Source organism: Aegilops tauschii, chromosome 7, assembly GCF_002575655.3.
Source record: "Aegilops tauschii subsp. strangulata cultivar AL8/78 chromosome 7, Aet v6.0, whole genome shotgun sequence".
NCBI classification, from domain to species: Eukaryota; Viridiplantae; Streptophyta; class Magnoliopsida; order Poales; family Poaceae; genus Aegilops; species Aegilops tauschii.
Genome location: NC_053041.3, coordinates 204,198,201 through 204,205,301, shown reverse-complemented (window position 1 = coordinate 204,205,301; position 7,101 = coordinate 204,198,201). Strand labels below are relative to the sequence as shown.

Here is a 7,101-nt window from a genome sequence, read left to right as displayed (position 1 = left end):
GGCTTCTCTCAAGAGCATAATATTACGGTGGGTGAACGAATTACTGTCGAGCAATTGATAGAATTGAGCATAGTTATGAGAATATCTAGGTATGATCATGTATATAGGCATCACGTCCGTGACAAGTAGACCGACTCCTGCCTGCATCTACTACTATTACTCCACACATCGACCGCTATCCAGCATGCATCTAGAGTATTAAGTTCATAAGAACGGAGTAACGCTTTAAGCAAGATGACATGCTGTAGAGGGATAAACTCATGCAATATGATATAAACCCCATCATTTTATCCTCGATGGCAACAATACAATACGTGTCGTTTCCCCTACTGTCACTGGGATCGAGCACCGCAAGATTGAACCCAAAGCTAAGCACTTCTCCCATTGCAAGAAAGATCAATCTACTAGGCCAAACCAAACTGATAATTCGAAGAGACTTGCAAAGATAACCAATCATACATAAAAGAATTCAGAGAAGATTCAAATATTGTTCATAGATAATCTTGATCATAAACCCACAATTCATTGGATCTCGACAAACACACCGTAAAAGAATATTACATCGAATAGATCTCCAAGAGAATCGAGGAGAACTTTATATTGAGATCCAAAGAGAGAGAAGAAGCCATCTAGCTAATAACTATGGACCCGAAGGTCTGAGGTAAACTACTCACACATCATCGGAGAGGCTATGGTGTTGATGTAGAAGCCCTCTGTGATCGATGCCCCTCCGGCAGGACACCAGAAAAGGCCCCAAGATGGGATCTCACGGGTACAGAAGGTTGCGGCAGTGGAATTAGGTTTTCGTGGTGCACTTCGGTGGTTTGGGGGTACGTAGGTATATATAGGAGGAAGAAGTAGGTTGGTGGAGCCACGAGGGGCCCACCAGGGTGGAGGGCATGCCTGGGGGGTAGGCGCGCCCCTGCCTCGCGGCCGCCTCGTTGGTTGCCTGACGTCCACTCCAAGTCCTCTGGATCACGTTTGTTCCAAAAATCACACTCCCGAAGGTTTCATTCCGTTTGGACTCCGTTTGATATCCTTTTTCTGTGAAACACTGAAATAGGCAAAAAAACAACAATTTGGGCTGGGCCGCTGGTTAATAGGTTAGTCCCAAAAATAATATAAAAGTGTGTAAATAAGCCCATTAAACATCCAAAACAGAATATATAATAGCATGGAACAATCAAAAATTATAGATACGTTGGAGACGTATCATGTTACTTGACCATGACGAACCTACGAACTATGAGGAAGCAATGATGAGCCCAGATTCCACGAAATGGCTTGAGGCCATAAAATCTGAGATGGGATCCATGTATGAGAACAAAGTGTGGACTTTGGTTGACTTGCTCGATGATCGGCAAGCCATAGAAAATAAATGGATCTTCAAGAGGAAGACGTACGCCGATAGTAGTGTTACTATCTACAAAGCTAGACTTGTTGAAAAAGGTTTTTGACAAAGTTCAAGGTGTTGACTACGATGAGATTTTCTCACTCGTAGCGATGCTTAAGTCTGTCTGAATCATGTTAGCAAATTGCCAATTTTATGAAATCTAGCAAATGGATGTCAAAACTACATTCCTTAATGGATATCTTAAAGAAGAGTTGTATATGATGCAACCAGAAGGTTTTGTCGATCCTAATGGTGCTAACAAAATGTGCAAGCTCCAGCTATCCGTCTATGGACTGGTGCAAACATCTCGGAGTTGGAATATACGCTTTGATGAGTTGATCAAAGCATATAGATTTATACAGACTTACGGTGAAGCCTGTATTTACAAGAAAGTGAGTGGGAGCACTACAGTTTTCTGATAAGTATATGTGAAAGACATATTGTTGATCGGAAATGATGTAGAATTTTCTAGAAAGCATAAAGGAGAGTTCGAAAGGAGTTTTTCAAAGAAAGACCTCGGTAAAGTTGCTTACATATTGAGCATCAAGATCTATAGAGATAGATCAAAACGCTTGATAAGTTTTTCAATGAATACATACCTTGAAACGATTTTGAAGTAGTTCAAAATGGAATAGTCAAAGAAGGAGTTCTTGCCTGTGTTGCAAGGTGTGAAGTTGAGTAAAGACTCAAAACCCGACCACGGCAGAAAATAGAAAGAGAATGAAAAATCATTCCCAATGCCTCAGTCATAGGTTCTATAAAGTATGCCATGCTGTGTACCAGACCTATTGTGTACCTCACCATAAGTTTAGCAAGAGGGTACAATAGTGATCCAGGAGTGGATCATTGGAGAGCGGTCAAAAAATATCCTTAGTGGAATAAGGAAATGTTTCTCGGTTATGGAGGTGACAAAGAGTTCGTCGTAAAGAGTTACGTCGATGCAAGCTTTGACACCAATTTGGACGACTCTAAGTCTCGATCTGGATACATATTGAAAGTGGGAGCAATTAGCTAGAGTAGCTCCGTGCAAAGCATTGTAGACATAGAAAAATTGCAAAATACATACGGATCTGAATGTGGCAGACCTGTTGACTAAATTTCTCTCACAAGCAAAACATGATCACTCTTTGGGTGTTAATCACATAGCGATGTGAACTACATTATCGACTCTAGTAAACCCTTTGGGTGTTAGTCACATGGAGATGTGAACTAATCACATAAAGAAGTGAACTATTGGTGTTAAATCACATGACGATGTGAACTATATTATTGACTCTAGTGCAAGTGGGAGACTGAAAGAAATATGCCCTAGAGGCAATAATAAAGTTGTTATTTATATTTCCTTATATCAGGATAAATTTTTATTATTCATGCTAGAATTGTATTAACCGGAAACTTAGTACATGTGTGAATACATAGACAAACAGAGTGTCACTAGTATGCCTCTACTTGACTAGCTCGTTGAATTAAAGATGGTTAAGTTTCCTAGACATAGACATGAGTTGTCATTTGATTAACGGGATCACATCATTAGAGAATGATGTGATTGACTTGACCCATCCGTTAGCTTAGCACGATGATCGTTTAGTTTGTTGCTATTGCTTTCTTCATGACTTATACATGCTCCTATGACTATGAGATTATGCAACTCCCGAATACCGGAGGAACACTTTGTGTGCTACCAAACGTCACAACATAACTGGGTGATTATAAAGGTGCTCTACAGGTGTCTCCAATGGTACTTGTTGAGTTGGCATAGATCAAGATTAGGATTTGTCACTCCGATTGTTAGAGAGGTATCTCTGGGCCCTCTCGGTAATGCACATCACTATAAGCCTTGCAAGCAATGTGACTAATGAGTTAGCTGCGGAATGATGCATTACGGAAAGAGTAAAGAGACTTGCCGGTAATGAAATTGAACTAGGTATTGAGATACTGACGATCGAATATCGGGCAAGTAACATACCGATGACAAAGGGAACAACGTATGTTGTTATGCGGTTTGACCGATAAAGATCTTCGTAGAATATGTGGGAGCCAATATGAGCATCCAGGTTCCGCTATTGGTTATTGATCGGAGACGTGTCTCGGTCATGTGTACATAGTTCTCGAACCCGTAGGGTCCGCACGCTTAAAGTTCGGTGACGATCGGTATTATGAGTTTTTGTGTTTTGATGTACCGAAGGTAGTTCAGGGTCCCGGATATGATCACGGACATGACGAGGAGTCTCGAAATGGTCGACACGTAAAGATTGATATATTGGACGACTATGTTCGGACACCGGAAGTGTTTCGGGACGTTTCCGACATATACCGGAGTACCGGGGGGTTACCGGAACCCCCCCGGGGAGTATATTGGGCCTAATGGGCCCTAGTGGGAGAAGAGGAGGGGCGGCCAGGGCAGCCGCGCGCCCCCTCCCCCTCTAGTCCGAATTGGACAAGGAGGGGGGCGGCGCCCCCCCCTTTTCCTTCTCTCCTTCTCTCCCTTCCTTCCCTCTCCTACTCCAACTTGGGAAGGGGGGATCCTACTCCCACCGGGAGTAGGACTCCCCCCTTGGGCGCTCCTAGAGAGGGCCGGCCCTCCCCTCATCCACTCCTTTATATACGGGGGAGGGGGCACCCCATAGACACACAAGTTGATCAGTTGATCTTTTAGTCGTGTGCGGTGCCCCCTCCACCATAATCCACCCCGGTCATATCGTAGAGGTGCTTAGGCGAAGCCCTACGTCGGTAGCAACATCATCACCGTCATCACGCCGTCGTGCTGACGGAACTCTCCCGTGAAGCTCTGCTGTATCGGAGTTCGTGGGACGTCACCGAGCTGAACATGTGCTGAACTCGGAGGTGCCGTGCGTTCGGTACTTGGATCGGTCGGATCGTGAAGACGTTTGACTACATCAACCGCGTTCTCATAGCGCTTCCGCTTACGATCTACGAGGGTACGTGGACGACACTCTCCCCTCTCGTTGCTATGCATCACCATGATCTTGCATGTGCGTATGATTTTTTTTTAAATTACTACGTTTCCCAACAGATTCTACACTAAATATTCAGTTTACAAGATTCTACACTAGATATACAGTGTTATCCTAGTTACGTTTTGATTTTTGCGGGCAATTCGATGGATGGCTTGCTCACCTATTTGAACATAGGGAACAACTTCTATATGATCATAAATGATTCGACGGATGGCTCGATCACCAATTTGAAACACAGGGAACAACTTATATGGATGGCTCGCTCACCACTTCATATAGCAGGAGAGCTAATATAGTGCACTACTGTACTACTATACAGAAAATTCAGTTATGTACCTATCAAAATATAGTGCCAGTTAGTAAATGCAAATTTGTAAAGATTTGTGTCATTGTGCAAACTAAGTGCTAAGTGGAGGGGCATCAACCTTGTCTTCTTTTCTCCATGAGTTTCCCTAGTCTTCACCTTGACAAGTGGAGGGGCATGAAGTTTATTTTCAGTAAAAAAATGCCCAGGTTTATTTTTAGTACATCAAGTTTATTTTCAATAAACTATGCCCAAGTTTATTTTTAGTACATCAAGTTTATTTTCAGGAAATGTACAACTATTGCTACAGGAACAACCATTAGAAGAAGAAATGTAGAGCTATTTTCAGTAAATGATCTGTTTTGTTACTAGGAGTAGTCCTTTTCTGAATAATTGTGAGCAAAAATGGGAGCAGGGCAATCAAAATGGGAGCAGAGCAAAAATGGGAGTAGTGCAACCTAAGAAATCTCATCTTTGTTATCAACATGTCTACTGTAGAACCTAAGAAATCTGATCTTCTGTTCTAACCACTGAACATACTAACAACAATTCATTTTGAAGATTTACACTGAATATTGTGTATTATAGAATCTAATATTTGTTACACTGATGATTATTGTAAAATTCAGTTAATTATAGTCAGCAACACTACTTCATATAGCAGAAGTGCCGCAATGAGTACAACAAAATTCAGAATTTGCAATGGTTCATAACTTAAATTATTCCTGGATGCACTAATAATCATTTTGTTTAAAACTGACGAACTCCACAGAATAAATGATTACAGCAGATTGACAAAACAGAGAGACCATAGTACCGAACGGAAATTAAAAAACTCGGTTTAAAATTCTAAAATAGTCCATGGAGTAGCAAATTGATGCAGTAGGAGCATTAAACATTCAGAGATGGAGCACCTTCAGGCTGGAGCAGGGGTGGAGTGCCTTCAGGATGGAGCAGCGGTGGAGCGGCGTCCTCCATGGCATCGGGGGCACGGAGTAGAGTAGGGGGGGAGTGGCGTCCTCCATGACGTCGCATCCCGGCGCGCGAGCGAGCTGTGTGCTGGATCTGGGAGGGAGAGAGGATGCGGTGAGGAAGAGAGAATGGGGTGAGGAAGAGTGGACGGACTTACCGGAGCCTCACCAGAGCCGAAGTACGCCGTAGTAGCCCACAGAGGAAGAAAAATGGATTTTTAGGGTGAAAGGAGGCTATGGAGGCAGGCGAGTGGGGGAAGGGAGCTTCGTGAGGCGGGAGGGAGCGGCGGAGGAGGAAGCTACGGAGGCGGCGGAGGACGCGCGGGAGAGCAGGGTAGTTGCACGCTGGAGCTGAACAAGGGAGCTCAGGTGGAGCTACGTGGCTGTGCCAGGACCACGGGAAGACGACTGGAGAAGACAAGGAGCGCGGGTTATGTCGGGAGTTTGGGGAGGGCTTTTTTGCAAAAACGCCATGGTGACAACTTTTCCCGGACGGATGGAGTATATGGCTGCTCGTCGTTGAGGCGACCGTGGAGCGCTCTGCTAGCGTCCCTCCGCGCGCGCTCCGTCAGCGGTTGGGGCCTTTGCACGATCACGTTGGGGGCCCCATATGCATGCGGTTGCGCCGCGCGCGTCGCCGCGATGTAGTTACGTGCGGCACGATGGAGTTACGTGCTGCAAATTAGAAATGCCATCCGGGGTTGCGGATATTCCAGGCCGTCCGGCTTCCCCATTAATTCCCGCGGCCATTATAACCTTAGTCTCTTCAACCATTCAATCTCGCCCCATAACACAACAAGCACACCCACGATGACACATACAGAGAGGATATCTAGCGGTGCTCTAATGGAGTTCAGCAAGCATAAAGTTGAGACCCACTCAAGGGAGACGGATCTCTCGGTGGTGTACACCATCGACCCGGCCGTGGTGGAGGACTACATCAACACCGTGGATCGATTGCTTGCTCGAGACAAGTACAAGGTGGTCGACATCGACCTCCAGTACACCGGCGGTCATCCCGGCAAAGATCAGAAGGTTGTCGTCGGCCAGTTGTGCGTGCACCATCATGTCCTCATCTTCCACTATTGCATGGCCACAGAGCCTTGTGACTGTTTCGCCAGGTTTGTCAACAGCACCGACTACAAGTTCGCTACGTTGGAAACCTACAACGATGTAAAGGTGCTCAAGATTATGGGCTTGGCCTGCAAGAACCTTGTCGAAATCTGTGACCACTACAGGGTCTGGGGCAGCACGAAGAAGGACTCCCTGGTTGAACTCGCCTCGGCTGTCATCGACCCCTACTACGAAAATATGAAGGAGGATGCCAAGAGAACAAATCCTGTATCCTGGCACGGGGCCTGGACGCGGCAACTGGATGAACCTCACCTCAGGTTCACGGCCATGGGCGTGTACACATGCTACGAGATGAACAGGCGGATCGTTGACATGAGGAAG

At 45.2% G+C, this 7,101-nt stretch overlaps 1 long non-coding RNA gene across 2 annotated transcripts; it reads right to left on the bottom strand.

Annotated features, from left to right (window-relative positions):
• Window positions 1-468: 468 nt before the first annotated feature.
• Window positions 469-6,087, bottom strand: LOC120968303 (uncharacterized). Of its 2 annotated transcripts, XR_012190298.1 has the most exons (3): window positions 5,805-6,087; window positions 5,590-5,740; window positions 469-4,834 (listed from the first exon to the last, which is right to left on the bottom strand). It is a non-coding gene; the product is annotated as an uncharacterized lncRNA (long non-coding RNA). The 2 variants fall into 2 exon arrangements; XR_005762688.2 differs by lacking the exon at window positions 469-4,834 and having other exon boundaries at window positions 5,386-5,740.
• Window positions 6,088-7,101: the final 1,014 nt, after the last annotated feature.